Source organism: Kogia breviceps, chromosome 1 (assembly GCF_026419965.1).
Source record: "Kogia breviceps isolate mKogBre1 chromosome 1, mKogBre1 haplotype 1, whole genome shotgun sequence".
Taxonomy (NCBI): domain Eukaryota; kingdom Metazoa; phylum Chordata; class Mammalia; order Artiodactyla; family Physeteridae; genus Kogia; species Kogia breviceps.
Genome location: NC_081310.1, coordinates 127284815 through 127303711, shown reverse-complemented (window position 1 = coordinate 127303711; position 18897 = coordinate 127284815).

Sequence of the window (18897 nt, the reverse complement as noted above, 5' to 3'; positions counted from 1 at the left end):
CATGCCTCAGAATTGTGCTACCTGAAAATGGAAGAAACTGGGTGTATTTATCCATTTGCTCCAAATCATCACTGGCTGAATACTCCCCCGGGCGTGTCAACTCCCTAGTACTTCTGGCTGCCCCATGCAGAGCAGAGTGTGCTTCTGAGCTGAAGAGAGCCCCAGAGAGGAGTCAGTAAGAAGCAATGGGTGCCAAGGCATTGGGAGGGGCACCAACAGTGCCCAGTACACTCTCTCCTTCCTACCTCCCAAAGCAAAAGCCATCCAACCAGCAAACTCCCTCTCCCCAAACAGAAGGGTTCCACTCACATTCATCCTCAGAGTCTAGGCCTGACTCACCCCAGGGAAAAGCAGAAGGTATTTGCTTATTTTTTCCCCTTCACTTGGCTCTAGGTCAGCTCACCCGAGAAATGATTGACAGGGGAGCCATTGTTACAGGAGCTGGGGTCTGGCATTATGGTCTTTCGAAGACAAAAGAATGCAAAGCCGGGCTTCCCTGGTGGCGCAGTGGTTGAGAGTCCGCCTGCCGATGCAGGAGACACGGGTTCGTGCCCTGGTCCGGGAGGATCCCACATGCCGCGGAGCGGCTGAGCCCGTGAGCCATGGCCGCTAGGCCTGCGCGTCCAGAGCCTGTGCTCCGCAACGGGAGAGGCCACAACAGTGAGAGGCCCGCATACCGCAAAAAAAAAAAAAAAAAAGAATGCAAAGCCTAATATCAAGACATTTCCCAAGATCTGGGTTCCTTAGTCAACTTTGCAGCAGGACATCCATAGTTCAGCCCAAATTGTGCTGGCCCAAAGCTACTTTTCCTTCTTTGTCCTCCATTATAAGGTTCACAAGTCTGTCCTGCGGCCTTCAAGAAACAGGAGACCAAGAACACACAACTCAACAATAAGAAACCTCATATTCTGGACACAATTCCTAATTCATATGGAGTGGGATAATATTTTAAAGAATTACCTCTGAATAAATTTTAAAAAAAAGAATTACTTCTGTGTTCTCACATGTGCCCCTCCCCCCAATCCTCACAACCCTTCCAATGCTGGGCTCTCTGATTTTCTTCACTTGCACCCTGAGAGTCTTCCTCCTAGCCCGGAAAACTAGATATGTCATCCACTGCTTTAGGGGAAGGTTGTCATTCTTAAACCAGAGAATAAAGGAGGCCAATTTATAGCATTTAAGTTCAAAAGTCACTGGTGCAGGTGTAAGAAAGAGCCTGATGCATAACTGCATAATTACAAAGCTAGCTCTATCCCCCAGACTAAAGGTTCCACAGACTCGGGGAAGGGCAGAGAAGAATGACCTCAAGGGCAGAAAGAGAGGTAGCTATGCTCCACTGGAACATGGTACACGGCCCATCAGCTCACGTCCCTGGAGACCTAACCTGTCCTGAGGACCTAGATTAGATGTCCTGTTCACCTGTGGCAAAGATTGCTCATGGGCTGCAGTCACAGTGGTGATTAGCTTGGTCCAAAGCCCAGCATCTGTGCCCCAGGATTTTGTTCGGCTCTCTGCCCCACCCATACCTTGTGTGAAGCTCTTTTCCAACAGCCCACGACACATAAAATCCTCAGGATCAAAGTCTTGGTCACCTAGAGGTCTTCCTGGAGTAGTACCTGGGCAAATAGTACCATGGGACCAGACAGAATTGGCCCGAAACCTCTCAAAAAGCCAGGTCAGTTGCAGACACACAGCAGCATCATTTGGAAATATGTCTCCGTCCACAGTTATGACAACTCCTTACATGAATGTGCAGAGAAGCTTTTCTCCTTGAAGCCACCTTGTTATTAAATTCCCCACCCCCAGGGTGTTGAATAGGCTTCCCACAACAGAGGAGGAGTTTTCTCAAAGGTAAATCAATTGAAAAATAGCTTAAAAAACCCCTAAGGTATGATCTCACCTGGTGTCACCTTGTATCACGTACGCCTGGGCTAAATAGCCAGGAAGCTCTCTGGATGAGTCAGAAATAGTCAGCGAGAAAGACAGAAGTTTGTGTGCGCTGGCTTCATAATCACCCACGGAAACGTGTGTCTTGGATACATTCAGGATACACTGTTTAGCTTGGTTGAGGCGGTTGGATTCAGTGGGTACATTCCAGGAATTGTTTTCTCAGGCCCCAAGATCGAAGAAGAGGAAAGTGGAAAGCTGCCCCCCAGGACTTGTGTAGCATTAGGCATCCTTAGGCCAATTTAGTGCAGTAAAAATGTCTCTGTCATTGACTCATGACTGCTGCTTTAGATCTACTAACACTGGAAACAAGTGTTTAATGCCCTAGTGACCCAGCAAATATTTCCGAGAGCAGCCTCTTATATTTTATGCTTCCAGTGCTAGGTGACTGTGAGTTAATGACGGAAAGTATCTGGACAATTGAAAGGAAATGACAATAAACTGCTTCTCAGATGTTGTTGGAGCCTGGAGCACACCATCTGTTGCCTAAGGTAAATGTCTCTTCGGATGATCCCCAGACGCATTTCCCCTCCTCTGCACCCTGAACTGGCTGCCACGCCCATGCAACGTGACCTCCTCACCCACAGCTCACGGGAAGGGCTGTGCACACTTGACTCAAGCTGGACCCATCAGACTCTTCCTCGTGAAATTCGGAAATGGGCCTCTGAGCCTCTTGAGCAGCGGTATTTGGCTGCTGTGCACAGGGCTGCAGTGAGAGAGGAGAAGGAAGCAGATGCACAGAGTGAAGAAGAAAGGACTATTCAGACGGCTGAGCAGCAGCATTGCAGCCTCTGGCCCTGCCCTTCCAGCTCTGGCTCCGCCCTTCCAGGTCTGGCTCCTCCCTCCCAGGTCTGTCTCCAGGCCTCTTTATGCCGCCTACTCATGGGTACCCTGATGCATCGAAAACAACGCCCATCTCTGCTTAAACTCCTGTGGGCCTCTTAGCAAACCGCATCCCCGTTACCCCATCAGAAGCTCCACATCTCAGGAGCCACAGTCCTCACAGCAGTCTTTCTTCGCATCTTGGAGGACAAACGGCTTGAGGCATTCCTCACTTCCCTCACCTGTTTTTCCCTCTAGATGCCTCTGGACCCTGCAGTCTACATTGAAGCGCCAAGGGGCAGGTCAGCAAAGGGCAGAAGAATAGCTCCTTTTTCTCCGTGGAGGTTCCCATCACTCCACATTTTAAAGTTTATTAAACAGGGCAAAAGGGAGAGGGGAGACACTCCCCTCCTTCCTGCCTCTCCTCTGTTTATCCATTCCATGGGAACTTGTTAGGCACTTACCATGTGCCAGGCGCTTATTTAAGACACTAAAGCTGTAGTACCTCCTGGAGGTTACATTATAGTGCAGGGAGACAGACAATAAATAAACAGTCAGCTAAAATAATTTCAGAGAGTGGAGAGCCATGAAATAGATAAAACAGGGAAGGAAGATACAGCATGACTGTGTGTATGTATACATATGTGGCCAAGTGGTGTCTACTTTAAGAAGGGTGTCAGGGCAGGGCACTCTGAGGGGGTGATGTGGATGGGAATGACAAATAGGGAAGGAGCTGGCCATGGAAAATGTGTGGGGACAGCTTTCTAGACAGGGGTACAGCATATTCAAGGGGACTGGGACCCCTCCATCCTCTCCTGACCTCCCTCGCTTCTTTCCTTTCCTTTCCCTTCCCTCAAATATAAGCTGAGCTCCCACTAGGAGTTAGGAGTTAGCTGGAACAGATCAGTAGAATAGGACAGAATTTTTGCCCTGGAGAAATTCACAGAGCAGGTAAGCAGAAAGAGAGAGAAGCAAGTCATTAAAATACAAGTGGTGTGTACATAGCAGAAGGAAATAAAAAGTGTTATTGGGAAGATGGTGGGAGCACAGAGGAGGCTGCAACTACCAACCAGGTCCTCTTAAACATCTGCCCAGCAGCTCGGTCCTCCAAGGAGGAGGCTGAGCTTCTGAAAGATCAGAAAGTTCAGTTCTTTCCAATGCAACGCCCTTTACCTTGGATGCCTTCAAAGCAGAGTGGGAAGCTTATTGGAACAGTCCAGCAAAGTATGCATACCAAAGACTAGCAGGGAAACCCAGGAGAAAGTTGGAATTGATCCAAATTGCTGGAAAAACAGGAAAGGTGACTTTTATTTGTAGGACTACGATGCTGACATTAACACACACACACACACAATGCTTGGAGAACTGAAGGCAAAGGGAGGAATTAGCTGTCCCTGAAAATGCGTAATCCAAGAACAAAAATTTTACAGAACAAGGGAAAAACCTTAACATAACACAGGGTCAGAGTGAACTCTCTGGTACTTACATAACTGATGAAAGGTTTAAAGGAAACTGTGTATTTACTTAATGGTATGACTCACTTAAATGGAACGACTTAAGAAACACACACACATGATCAGGTTTTCCATTTATTGTTGTTGTGGGTCCATGTGACACTTAATGACATTGAAGCCCCCAAATATGGAAACCACCAACAGAATGTGTCTATGTGAGGACAAAAGAGGAACAGGTTGCATCATTTAAGCAGTTTAAGAGGAAATGTGAACTCCAGCCACTGTGTCCTGCATGCCTTCAGACAACAGCTGGTGTGAGTAGGTGTTGGATGTTAGGTAAATGGAAGAAGTGACTTCAGTGGTGGGAGGTGTGAATGCCAGACTGCAACTTGGGTTTGCGGTAAACACCAGAAAGAGGATGGAATAGAGGCATTTTAATCACTATGTGAGAACAGAATAGATCATAGGGTAACCAGATGTCCCTCTAGAAGGAAATTGTCATTTTATAAATAGTTGCCCCAAGAAGACTGTGTGGGAAAAGAATAGTCCTTGACCAGTACTGGTCTATGGCAAAGTTCCTTCTACTTGGTGAATTTGGGAGGGAAAACTGGGAATCTGGCTTGGTGCCTTTTCCCTCTTGGGAGCAGGCTCATCGGCTGGGAGTGCGTCCCCTTCAGCATCCCCAGGTCAGGCTCCACCTCTGCATCAGGAGGCTTGCTTTGGCCCAGCACTGCCTTGGAATGGTGATTCCTAAGCCTGCTTCTGTTTTTGTGGTACGCGGGCCTCTCACTGCTGTGGCCTCTCCCTTTGCGGAGCACAGGCTCCGGACGCGCAGGCTCAGCGGCCATGGCCAACGGGCCCAGCCGCTCCGCGGCATGTGGGATCTTCCCGGACCGGGTCACGAACCCATGTCCCCTGCATCGGCAGGCGGATTCTCAACCACTGCGCCACCAGGGAAGCCCCTAAGCCTGCTTCTGTTTGCCCATAGATACACATGAGCTCTTCCAACCTCACCTTTGTCAATAATAAATGTGATATTTTGGTCTCTAATTACTTGGTCTTTTGTCTTATTTCTTAATAGGTTCAGAAGTCAGGCTGGGAAGCAAGACATCATTACTGAGATTCTGATAGAGTCCTTGGGGGGCACCTCAAAGAGTCCTCTGCAGTTGTTGAAATTATTTATTTATTTATTTATTTATTTATGGCTGTGTTGGGTCTTTGTTGCTGTGGGCGGGGCTTTCTCTAGTTGTGGGAGCGGGGGCTACTCTTCGTTGCGGTGCGCAGGCTTTCTCATTGTGGTGGCTCCTCTTGTTGTGGAGCACGGGCTTAGCTGCTCTGTGGCATGTGGATCTTCCCGGACCAGGGCTCGAACCCGTGTCCCCTGCATCGGCAGGAGATTCTTAACCACTGTGCCTCCAGGGAAGCCCCGTAGTTGTTGAATTTGAGATTCAGTCAGAGGCCCATGCACCTGCCAATTTGGAGAGACAAGTCTTACACGTTAGGACAAAGGAAACACTGTGGTTTCTAAGGCGATCCCCAAATCAAAAGTCACAAGGACAGACACACCCTGAGTGCCAGGTGCGAATTTGTAATTGAGCCACTTCTCATGTGGGCAAGTCTATATAACATGCTTCAGGGTGAGAATTCTCTCTCAAGAAAGTCATGTTTCTATCTCAGCTATGCTAGGAAGACTGCTAGGTTTTAAAAATACCACTAATTCCCTTATGGACCGGAAATCAAAACAAACAGAAATCAGAACAATAACCAAAAAAGCACAAAAACCTCAAAACCGAAACCAACCAATCAACCAACCAACAAAATAACCCAAACCACTCCATATAAATAAAACCAGCACTTTAACTGGTTAATGGTGCGTGATGCATATATGGTAGTTCCTGTACTGAAAAATAAAACAATAAAACATAGGTTCTATATAGCACTTTGCAGTTAGTGAAGCATTTTTAGACACATCTACTTTGATCTACTTAAAAACCTCATAATACTATGATCTCCTCTTTCACGAGAGGATGAAAGGAGGAATGGGAAGGAATAGAGGAGACCAGAGAGAGAGAGGCAGGAATTGAGTTTGACTGGATGGCACTGCACAGTCATATATAATGGCCTCAGAGATATCTGCCAGCTTAGAAACATCAGAGAAGTATGAGATTCATGTGTTTAATATCTCTAACCACACCAGGTTCCAAATATAACTTACACTACTGAGTGAGGTAACAATTCTGCCTCTCAGCAAGATACATTGCCTGGCTGTCATGTACAGGGCCCTGAAGACTTGCTGGCCAGAACCAGGGCTCCTCACATTAGCTGGGCCTGCACACCACAGCTAGATTTTTTTCCATGTACATCCACATGGGGCTCTCTGGGGCAGGCCCGACCAGGGTGGAAAAGTTCCGTTTACTGAGCACTTCTAACGTCCCACAAATGCACAGAGCAGGAACATGTATATCATCCTCTGCAATCTTCTTCATGACCTATGTGGTAGGTGTCTGCTATCCCCATCTTATAAATGAAAACTCTGAAACTCAGAGAGGCTAACTGCCCTATCCAATCCAACACTGGCATCAGATGGCATCTGAAACCTCCAAGAGGAACTGGACATTCAGACTAATGAAAGAAGTTAGCAAAAGGAAAGGAGAATTCCTGCTGAAGACAAGGATGAAATAGGTAGAGAGAAAGGTGCAGACACACAGAGTATGATATTATACTTTGATATTCCAGGAACAAAATTACGTGAATACTTGCCAGCGATGGACTGAGTTTGCAGCAATTCAGTGAAGAGCCTGACTGAGAAGAAAGCTGCCCAAGAGGGAAAAAAAGAAAAAGACTTCCTGAGAAAAATTCTCTGAGAGGGGAGCACCACCCAGATTGAGAGACTAAAGATAGTGGCCACCCAGATACTGAGCATGGGATAAATTTGCTCTTGATGTCACGGTATGGGAAGTGACCAGTTTTCACAGAATGCAGACAAAATTACAGAAATATGGGAATGAGGTATTTTATGAGGCAGGTTAACTGAGATAACTAAATAACTTTTAATTTGTGGAATAAAAAAATATACAAAATTAGAAAAGTATGATGGAACTCTATGTGCTCATCACCTGCTTCAATAATGATAATATGTGCCATTGTAGTGTCATCTATCTTGCCACACTTTTTTTTCTGGAGTATTTTAAGTGAATTCCTGCCATCATATTTACTTTACATGTAAATACTTCAGAATGAATTTCTATGAGAAAAAGGTATTTTTAATATAATCATGCCATTATCACATCTAACAAAACAATTTCTTACTATTATTCAATATTCAGTCTGTTAAATTTTTATAGACTGTCATAAATCTCCTTTTATAATTGGTTTGTTTGAATGAAGACACAAACAAGGTTCACACACTGCATTTGGTGGTCACGTACTGTTGTGGAACTTCTCTCCTATATCTACTGAATACTTTCAATTTTTCTTTCTTTATTTTTTTTTGCGGTACGCGGGCCTCTCACTGTTGTGGCCTCTCGCGTTGCAGAGCACAGGCTCCGGACGCGCAGGCTCAGCGGCCATGGCTCACGGGCCCAGCTGCTCCGCGGCACGTGGGATCTTCCCGGACCGGGACACGAACCCGTGTCCCCTGCATCGTCAGGCGGACTCTCAACCACTGCGCCACCAGGGAAGCTCTGCATGCTTTTTGAGCACCACTAAAACCAATGACCCGAAGTCAATCTGAGGTCAGGCTGCTGTAACCTATGCAAGTTAACCATAATACTACACTAAGAAATCAAACACATGAAGAGGCTAAGAGTTGTAATCAATTTAGAATGATGGATTAAAAAACATGTCTAAGTATTGCACCCAAACTACTTAATTACAAATGGAAAGATAGGAGTGTTACAATAGAGAAACTCAGCAGACACCAACATAAACAAGGCATCATTACAAACCTCTCCAGTAATAAGACATATCAACATTATTAACCCCTTGATATGATGAGAAGAATACAGTATCCATTCTGTGGTATTTTGCTAAAAATGCATTACATGATTCCAGTCATGAGAAAACTTTGGACAAACGCAAATTTTACAAAATAACTGAAAGTGTCAAGTTCATGAGAGACTAAGACATTCTTACAGATTGCAAGAGATAAGAAGACCTGACAACTAAATGCAGTGTAGGACCCTAGATGGAATCCTGGAAGAGAAAAAGAACATTCATGGGAAAAATGGTGAAATTCAAATAAGGTGTGTAGTTTAGTTAATAATATTGTATTAATGTTAATTTTCTATTCTTGATAATCTTTTAATTTTCATGTAAGATGTTAACATTAGGGGAAGGGGCTAAGGGATATAAGAGAATTTTTGTGCTATCTTTGCAACTTTTCTGCAAGTCTAAAACTAGTTCAAAATGAAAAGTTTAAAAAATAAGTCTGACACATTCTTTTAATGTACGTGTTGGTTTCTGTAACTGTGAAATCAACCATAAATGGTCAGCAGTTCCTCCAGGTAGAGGGGAGTCAGTATTTTGTTTAAATGGTCCAGTTTGTCTTTTCATTAATTAATTAATTAATTTGGCTGCACCGGGTCTGAGTTGCGGCACTTGGGATCTTCGTTGCTGCATGTGAGATCTTCGTTGCGGCACGTGGGATCTTTTTTTAGTTGCAGCATGCAGGATCTTTTAGTTGCAGCATGCGGGAACTAGTTCCCTGACGAGGCCGGGCCCCCTGCATTGCAAACGAGGAGTCTTAACAACTGGACCACCTGGGAAGTCCCTGTCTTCCTTCTTGTTGGCTCTCCTGATGTGTAGGCAGCATGGACCATGATCACTTTCTCCTGACATCATGTACTTTCCTGATACCATGGTGCTCAGTCACCATCACCACTGGCACACACACAGGCTTTCTGATAAAAAGCTTTCTGACCCAATTCTCTAACAGTTTCCTATGTGTTCTGCTTCCACTCCTACCCATTCTACCACTCCTGCCCCAACCCCCAGGCCCAGGGCTGGTACCCTCCAGTCTTCCTCCTTTCAAGTTAGCCTGGCCACTCCCCACTTCCAACCTGGTCAAGGTCAAGGAGGCTCTGGGAGAGATGACCACCACATTTCAAATGTCAGTGGACAGTGTGAGTACCCCAGTCCCTGATGTGACAAGAAAAGCCTAGCAAGCTGATTTCAATATCCACTTCCCAGGATTGTTTTGGACTTGGTGGCCTTCTGGCTGGGATTCTAGCTAGACTTATCCCATTCCTGGATATTGGGCTCATTTTGGACCATTGACAAATGTGCACAAGCTATGCTGCTTTAACCAGAGGACCAAATGGTTAAGATAGAAGTTTATAAAACTCTCAAGGAAAAATCCAGAGATAAGTAAGTGGCCCAGGCTAAGGTCATCTAGGAAGCCAGGCTCCTTCTATCTTGTTGCTTCACTAACCCCAGGGCCTTGCCTTTGTCCTCATGGCTGAAGCTGCCTCACCAGGACCAGGTCTGGGTTTCAGCCCATGGGAACGTAGAAAAGGAAGAGCCAGGCATCTGGCCTGTAAACTGTTCACGTCACTTCCATTCATGTCCCATTGGCCAGAACTTACTCCATTGCAATAATTAGCTTTAAGGGAGGCTGGGGGGACTTCCCTGGTGGTCCAGTGGTTAAGATTCTGCCCTTTCAATGCAGGGGGCCAGAGTGTGATCACTGGTGGGGGAATTGAGATCCCACATGTTGCACGGTGCAGCCAAAAATAAATAAATAAATTTAAAAAAAGGGAGGCTAGGAAATGTAATCTCCAGTGGAGTCGCCATATGCCTGGTAAAATTTCAAGGGCCTCTTACCAAAAGGAAGAAGGGGAGAATGGATACAGCTGGACAATCATGAGTCCTTATCACACACTCCTTTAGGCCTTTATCCTACTGCCAAGTTTGTTCTCATATCCTTGTATTATTGGCCCTCAAATCTCATTCACATGTGCCCTAACCCTGTGGCTCTCTCTGGACTCCTGGGCCTGGCCTGCTCCTGACTGGTTCTCTTTGCTTGTCCTCTAAGTCCCTGTTAGAAACTTGCTTGGGGTGGGGTGGGGGACTTCTGATGGGAGAAGGTGTCAACAAGAGAGAAACACACACCGGTCAGAATGGCCATCATCAAAAATTCTACAAACAATAAATGCTGGAGAGGGTGTGGAGAAAAGGGAACCCTCTTGCACTGTTGGTGGGAATGTAAATTGATACAGTCACTATGGAGAACAGTATGGAGGTTCTTTAAAAAACTAAAAATGGAACTACCACATGACACAGCAATCCCACTACTGGGCATAAACCCTGAGAAAACTATAATTCAAAAAGAGTCAGGTACCACAATGTTCATTGAAGCTCTATTTGCAATAACCAGGACATGGAAGCAATCTAAGTGTCCATTGACAGATGAATGGATAAAGAAGATGTGGCACATATATACAATGGAATATTACTCAGCCATAAAAAGAAATGAAACTCAGTTATTTGTAGTGAGGTGGATGGACCTAGAGTCTGTCATACAGAGTGAAGTAAGTCAGAAAGAGAAAAACAAATACCATATGCTAACACATATATATGGAATCTAAAAAAAAAATGGTTCTGATGAACCTAAGGGCAGGACAGGAATAAAGATGCAGACATAGAGAATGGACTTGAAGACGCAGGGAGGGGGGAGGGTAAGATGGGACGAAGTGAGAGTGGCATGGACATATATACACTACCAAACGTAAAATAGATAGCTAGTGGGAAGCAGCCACATGGCACAGGGTGATCAGCTCGGTGCTTTGTGACCACCTAGAGGGGTGGGATAGGGAGGGTGGGAGGGAGGCGCAAGAGGGAGGGGATATGGGGATATACATATGCATATAGCTGATTCACTGTGTTATACAGCAGAAGCTAACACACCATTGTAAAGCAATTATACTCCAATAAAGATGTTAAAAAAAAAAAAGAGAGAAACAAAACACTGACAGGCCAGGTTGGGGCCATTCAAGGCCAGATCCACTTACTTTACAGATGTTGCAGGCCCCCTCTTTATCTCAGCTATGTGTAGATTCAGCTTACATGAATAAAACACGTAAGGGACGTTGAGGAGACATTTCAGGACTTATGCTCGGGAGAGAAAGTGGTTGAAATGAACACTTGAAGGAGGGTCCAGGTACAAGCTAGAGCCTCTGCCTACTAGGAGACATGATGTCATCTGCCTCTTCCTCCTCCACCTCCTCCTCTTCAGCCTCTCTAGCATCATTATAACCATTATGACCTCCATTTATTTAGTACTGTCAGCACCAAGCATTCTACACACATCGTCTCTTTTGATCTCTACTCCAACTCCAAGAGATAGGTTTTATTATTTCTGTCTTATAGCTTCAGAAACTGAGGCATAGAGAGATAGGAACTGACTTTACCGTTGTTGAAAGGGTTAAATTAGATAATTCACATAAAAACATCTAGCTCAGTGCCTGGAAAACAGAAAGTACTCAATAACTATTTTAGCTTTTACTGTTTTAACAGAGGAGGAAACAGGCTTACAGAAGACAAGTGATTTGCCAGTGCTGGCTCCATAGTTTACACATAGAAGGGGCTTAACGTGGTGATCTGGTCTGGGCTTTGGGGGAGACTGTTTTGGTTGAAGCTGTGTTTGCACAAAAAGTATATCATGTTCACTTAGCTTGAGAATAACACAAATACCAAAAATTTCAAATAAGGTTATATTCATATATTGCATAAGACCAAGAATATTTCAACTGTTTGTTATAATGATTATGATCATCGTTTGGAATAGCTTGAGGTCTGAGAGATTCATGGATGGCTAAATCCCCTCCAAGCTACCTCTTGGTGCCCCTACTGTAATGGCCCAAGCTAGGATCTGAAACCAGTTCTGATTCCAGAGCCCACGACTTCGCTCCTACCCTGTACTCTCTGTGAGCTGGCAGAAGCTTGAGTAACTGAGGGTTCTTTTTACCCTGAGCCGGGCCTCCCACCTGAGGAGTTGGGAGTTGGTGACCTCCCCACACTTCTGTGACTCTCTCTGGGACCACCATCCCTGCTTCTCACAAGCAAAACCGAGGCACAGAATCCCCAAAGGTAGATTTCCCTTCCTTCCATTTCCTGAACAGCATTCTAGCACTTAAGATGAACGTGGACTGGGTCTCTTCACCCTTCTCCAAATTGTTCTGGAAACTGTCTCACAGCATTAGGGCAAATCTCCTGTCAGCACAGCAGACCTGCCAGCTGTGACAGTCTCCATTTAATCAGAATTTTCATTCTCCCCTGGAAGGACCCAAGGTGCTGTCATAGGCTCTTCACAGACAGCAGTAATTGTAAAGTCTTCCTGGCTTTACCCCTGAAGGGGTCCGATGAGTTTCTGAGAGTTTCTGGATAACTGTGGTGATAACACAGTGATAACAAGGCAAGGCTGGAATTTTACAAGTGAAGGCTTCTCAGCTCTGAAGATAATGTCAAAGATACCAGTTTGTAAAAGCTTGTTTCAGATTCTGACCAGAGTTTAAGAGTGGTGTTTGGTCAGCTCCAAGTGAAAAGCAAATCCAGCCCTGCAGCTAGGGAGGTGGACAGCTGCCCCCATTCTCTCACTCACTGATGGATCCATTCCCTCCTGGGTCGCCACATATTTACTGAGCTCCTACTATGTGTCAAACACCACACTAAGCGCTGGGAATGCGATGACCTGCATAGTCCCCACCTCAGTGGCCACCGTCTTCTGTAGAGGACACGGCTGTGTTATCAGACCAACGCTATATTTTCTTTATATTGGGCCCAAATCTGTGAGTTTGTCTATTTTTATACTTTTCAAACATCCTGAGCACTGACCGTGTTGGATGCTGGGAATATGATGTTGGGAAAGGCTGTTTCTGCCCTCGGTGTCTACTGTCTAAGGTGAACCTGGGCACAAACAACCAAAAAGCAGTGTGCTAACCACAGCTGTGGCCAAGCGAGATGGGTAATTTTAGGTGCCAATTTGGGCCCCAGGGCACCCGGATAATCGGTTGAACATTATTTCTGGGTGTGTCTGTGAGGGGATTTCTGGATGAGATTCACATCTGAATTGGTGGAAGAGTTAGCGCCCAACATGGGTGGGTCTCATCCAGTCTTTTGGGGGCCTGAATAGAATAAAAGGCTGAGGAAGAAAGAATTGCCCCCCTCTGCCTGTTGTCTTCGAGCTAGGACATTGGTCTTCTCCTGCCTCCAGACTTGGACTCAGACTGGAGTTACATCATCAGCTCTCCTGGATCTGAGGCCCTTGGACATGGACTGGAACCACACCATTGGCTCCCTGGGGCCTCTAGCTCGTCAACTGCAGATCTTGGACTTCGCAGCCTCCATGATTGTATGAGCCAATTCCTTATAGTAAATCTATCTATCTAGTATCTGTCTATCATCTATCTATTTATCTATCTATCAATCATCATCTATCCTATTAATTTTGTTTCTCTGGAGAGCTCAGACCGTACACCAAGCAATGATGGGAGTCCAGTAGGAGACACTGAAACGTCTGGTGCATTGAGCAAAAATGCCCTTGTGGGTTCCCCATGCTTTTGAAGCCTGGGGCAATGAGGGCTGAGTCAGATTGCACATGGGTCTGGGCCAGCCTCCCCACCTGCTTTCTCTTCCCCTGTTTTCTCCTTCCCTCCTTTTCCTCCCCTCGTCTCTCCTGTTTGATTCTTCCGCCATTGTCTATTTCTTGCTGTCCCCACCTACTCCTGGATCTCGTTATCCTAAGGTTCTTTCCTATTTCTTAAAGCTCCTGTTACCAGGTAGGTGTCAGATGGACATATTTCGCACCAAGATGTGAATAATTAATAAGAATTAAAGTGTTGCCACCCTGATCCCTACCCCAGAGTTAGTGATTTTATTTTTCAGCAAAGGAACAAATCATTAGCTAAAAAGCTGGTGCTGCACGGTATTAAAGGCAGACACGCAGACGTGGGTCAAGGAATGGTTGGGGTTTGGGGTGGGAGGAGGGGGTAGTTTCCTGGCCATGAAGGCTCAGAGCCTCCCAGATTCCAGTGTGTAAGGATCTAAAACACCCCTGCAGGGACTTTGACTCCATTTCTGGTTTCAGCCAAGGTGAGAGAGTCCAGGCCGCGGAACCTGCCCAGGCCAGATCCACAGCCAAGTCCACAGCCGGGTCCTAAGAAGGCTCAGCTTCCCAGGGATCACGTGTATCACGGAGACCGCCACATTCTTAGCCCTTCTCCCCGCCAAGAGGCCTCATGAGAAAATGCGAATGACCACGTGAGGGCGCTATTACCCCACAATTTTCCTGCAAAAACTGCCGTCTGCTAACAGGGATGTCCCCCATCGCCTTTGTTTCTGAGGCTCAGCCAAGGGATGCCTCTGGGAAAGAGGGTAACACACACTCCCGGATCTGCATTAATATGAAAGAGCAGAGGTAAGAACACTTTCTACGTTCTGAAAAATGCCTTGATGTGTTATCATTTTGAATGTTAACAGGGCACCTGTTTTCAATGATCAACAAAGAATAGTGTTGAAGAGCAAGGGCCACGCTGCCCAGACAAGAATGGGGGTTTGAATCCCAGAGTCACACCCACTAGCTGTGTGACTTTGTCCAGTGACTGAATATCTCTGGGCTTCAGTTTTGTCATCTGCTTCTTCAGGTACTTGTGAAGGTTAAGGGAAAGAGTCACATAACATTTCCTGGCACCGTGCCAGGCACATACAGCTTGAAAAAACAAAGCTATTCTCATTAGCACTATTTTAAAATTTAAAAAAAGAGATGGTGAAGGCATCAGCTGCTTGCAAGCCAAAAAGGGTGGGCTGGGGTCCAAGGCTGTACAATTGGATAAAAAAAGAAAGGGGTATTTAGACAGCAGGATGGGACAGGACAGGCAAAGCAAAACAAATGCCACCAGAAAGGGGAACTTGATTTCTCCCTCCTTCTCGTATAAAAATGCTGGGTTGGGGCTTCCCTGGTGGCGCAGTGGTTGACAGTCCTCCTGCCGATGCAGGGGACACGGGTTCGTGCCCCGGTCCGCGAAGATCCCACATGCCGCGGAGCGGCTGGGCCCGTGAGCCATGGCCGCTGAGCCTGCGCGTCTGGAGCCTGTGCTCCGCAACGGGAGAGACCACAACAGTGAGAGGCCCGCAAAAAAAAAAAAAAAAAAAAAAAAAAAAGCTGTGTTGGTGCAGTGCTCATAGGCTCAGCTGGCTGAGAACGAGCTTCCTTCAGTATTACTCTCAAACTTGCCACTTTGAGCAAATTTCTTCTCATCTCCTTTTGCTTATTCAGACTGCTGCTCATCTCAGCTTAAAGAGCACAGTGGTGGCCAAAATGTAATTCAGGGTTTGGGAACTTGAGAGGAAAGGAACGATCACCAGCTAGCCAAACTGTTACACAGCCCGCGTGGACTCCAGGTCTGACTAACCAGGAGCTTGGTATGTGCGGTAATTAGCACACTTGAGTTGAGTTTTGTGAAAACATATGAAAGAAACGTTACTTCCTCTCTTAAAAAGGCTGTGAGGGTAAGAAGCATTCCATAAGCAATCATTATGTGGGACTATTTCAAGGGTTGGGCTCTGTCAATGAATTTTAACCATGAAAGAAAAGGAAATCTAATTGGGAGTGAAGGTAGTTTTAGGAATGGCAGCTTATGAGCTTTGTACTGACAGGTGCTCGTGAAAAGCTGATTAAGCCTATTCAAGAATATAATGGGCTACATTTGCACAGCACTGCATAGCCTACCAAGTACTTTTATATAAATTCTCTCATTTAATAATTCCAACCACGCTTTGAGATACAAAGATGGCAGAGTATTATCACTATCATTTTAAAAAACAGCTTTATTGAGATATAATTCATAGACCAAACAATTCAGCCATTTAAAGTATACGATTCAGTGGTTTTAAGCATATTCACAGGTATGTGCAGCCATCACCACAGTCGATTTTAGAACATTTTCATTATGTCAAAAAGAAGCCCCTGGGCTTCCCTGGTGGCGCAGTGGTTGAGAATCCGCCTGCCGATGCAGGAGACACGGGTTCGTGCCCTGGTCCGGGAAGATCCCACATGCCGCGGAGCAACTAAGCCCGTGAGCCATGGCCGCTAGGCCTGCGTGTCCGGAGCCTGTGCTCCGCAACGGGAGAGGCCACAACAGTGAGAGGCCCGCGTACCGCAAAAAAAAAAAAAAAAAAAAAAAAAAAAAAAAAAAAAAAAAAAAAAAAGAAGCCCCCTGTCCTTTAGCTATGACTCACTCTTCTCCCTCTCCACCTGCCCCCCCTCCCAGCCCTAAGCAACCACGAATCTACTTTCTGTCTCTACAGATTTGCCTATTCTGTTATTTCATATAAATGGAATCACATACTATGTGGTCTTTTGTGACTGGCTTCTTTCACTTAGCATGTTTTCAAGGTTCATTCATGTTGTAGCATGTATCCATACTCCATTCTTTTTTGTGGCTTTATACTATTCTATTGTATGGAGATAACACAATTTGTTTATCCATTCATCAGTTGGTATACATTTGGGTTGTTGCTACCCTTTGGTTATTTTGAATAATGCTGCTATAAACATTCATGTACAAGTTTTGGTATGGACATATGCTTTCATTTCTCTTGGGTATATATACCTAAGAGTGGAATTACTGGTTCATATGGTAGCTCAATGTTTAAGCATTTGAGGAACTGCCAGATTTTTTTCCACAGTGGCTGCACTTTACATTCCCATCAGTAATGTATGAAGGTTCATATTCTCCACATCCTTGCCAATGCTTATTATCTGACTTTTTGATTCTTGCCATTCTAATGGGCGTGAAGTGGTATCTCATTGTGATTTGGATTTGCACATCCCTGATGACAAATGATGTCAAACATTTTTTCATGTATTCATGGTCATTTGTATATCTTCTCTGGAGAAATGTCTTTTTAGATCCTTTGTTCATTTTATAATTGGGTTATTTGTATTTTTTATTATTGAGTTGTAAGAGTTCTTTAGATAGTCTAGATAAAATACTTTATCAGATATATGATATATTTTCTCTCATTTGATGAGTTGTCTTTTAACTTTCTTGACAGTGTCCTTTGAAGCATAAAAGTTTTTAATTTTGAGAAGTCTATTTATCTTTTTTCTTTTGTTGCTTGTGCTTTTGGTGTCGTACCTAAGAATCCATTGTCAAAGCCAAGGTCATGAAGATTTACTCCTATGTTTTCTTCTAAGAGTTTTATATTATATTTTTGCTCTTATACTTAGGTATTTGAGCCATTTTGAATTAGTTTTTGTATATGGTGTAAGGGAAGGGTCTAACTTCATTCTTTCGCATGTGGGTATACGGTTGTCCCAGGAACATTTGTTGAGAAGTCTATTCTTTCCCCTATTGAAGAGTTTTGACCCTCTTGTTGAAAAAGTTGACCATAGACACATGGGTTTATTTCTGGACTCTCAATTCTATTCCATTGATCTATGTGTCTATCCTTATGCCAGTACCACACTGTCTTGATTACTCTTGCTTTTGAAGTTTGAAATTGGGAAGTCTGAGTCTTCCAAATTTGTTTTTCATTTCAGTATTGCTTTGGCCATTTGGGGCTTCTTGAAATTCCATATGAATTTTAGAATCAGCTTGCCAATTTCTACAAAGAAGTTAGCTAGGATTCTAATAGCTATTGCATTGAACCTGTAGATCATTTTGAGGAGTATTGTCATCTTGACAATATTAAGTCTTCTAATAAATAAACATGAGAGATTTTTCCATTTACTTAGCTCTAATTTCTTTCAACAATGTTTTATAGTTTTCAGAGTATAAGGTTTGAACTTCTTTTATTAAATTTATTCCTAGTATTTTATTCTTTCTGATGCTATTGTAAATGAAATCGTTTTTCCTAGTTTCATTTTTGGATTGTTTATTGCAAGTATATAGAAATGCAATTGATTTTTTATATTGATCTTGTATGCTAAAACCTTGATGGACTCATTTATTAATTCTAATCATTTTTTAGTGGATCCATTAGGATTTTTATATATACAAAATCATGTCATCTGTGAATAGAGACAATTTTCCTTCTTCCTTTCCAATCTGGATGCCTACACCTCCAAGGAATCTACCGATCTCCTCCCAGTTGCATTTCACTACTAACTCCGCTATTTTTGAGAGCATCCTTAGACCAGCTTCTCAATTTGGAACTCTTTGTTCTATGGCCTGCCTCTTCCCCTGGGCAAAATTTTTGAGGGAAGGTTCTACAGCTGAGGGTAGAGACAATGGTGTGCTCCTCTCTGAGTGACCTCTTTGCTTTAGTTGCTCTGTGCTAGGTGGAGGGCGATAGCCTGGAGTCTTTTTGACTTCCCTCTCCTGGCTGGAACCACTACCCTGGGATCCAGGGCAAGGGGTTCAGGGCCCCAGTATTCTCCTTGGTGCAGTGCTCAGGGTAGAGCCTCAGTCCCACTAGTAGGGCTGGGAGAAAGAGGGGAGTCCCCATCTCCCAGCCGCACTTGTCCAGAAATCAGTGTCAGCGACAGGTAGCTGAGGGCAAGATGAGCAGCACTGATGTTGCACCCCTCCGTGTGCTGCAGGGAGAGAGGGCCCTGTGTTCTGGAGTGGAGGACTAATGTCACTGAGCTGGGAGGGGAGGAGGAAATGTGCAGGTTCAAATACCACAGAGTCTCACTGATCTTACCGAGTTTAGCAGATTTTCTTGACTAAAT